The sequence below is a fragment of the Pteropus vampyrus genome, unplaced genomic scaffold (genome assembly GCF_000151845.1).
Source record: "Pteropus vampyrus isolate Shadow unplaced genomic scaffold, Pvam_2.0 Scaffold267, whole genome shotgun sequence".
Classification (NCBI taxonomy): Eukaryota; Metazoa; Chordata; class Mammalia; order Chiroptera; family Pteropodidae; genus Pteropus; species Pteropus vampyrus.
In genome coordinates this window covers 1003824-1004140 of record NW_011889048.1, presented here as the reverse complement: position 1 = coordinate 1004140, position 317 = coordinate 1003824, and positions in this window count along the sequence as shown.

Genomic DNA, 317 nt, shown 5'->3' with positions numbered 1-317 from the left:
AGAGCATACACAGTGTGGGCTCACACTAGATCACATGAGCGTGATATGCGGGTGGGGGTCGCATGGTGGTCCACGCGGGATGGAGACTACGCCCCAAGCATCCAGGGGACCAGGTCTGGAGTAAGGCCGACCCAACTCTACACTGATTGGTGAATCGCCCCAGGACCAACGCCTTGGCTCCTCCTTACGGGCTCTCAACACCACCCTCAACCTCACATTGGCCCCACCCTCCAATACCCGGACCTTGCGCCTTTTCCAGGCCAAGCGGCCGATAGCTAATGGTCAAAAGGCGCGGATTAGACCCACGTTGTGTGGGC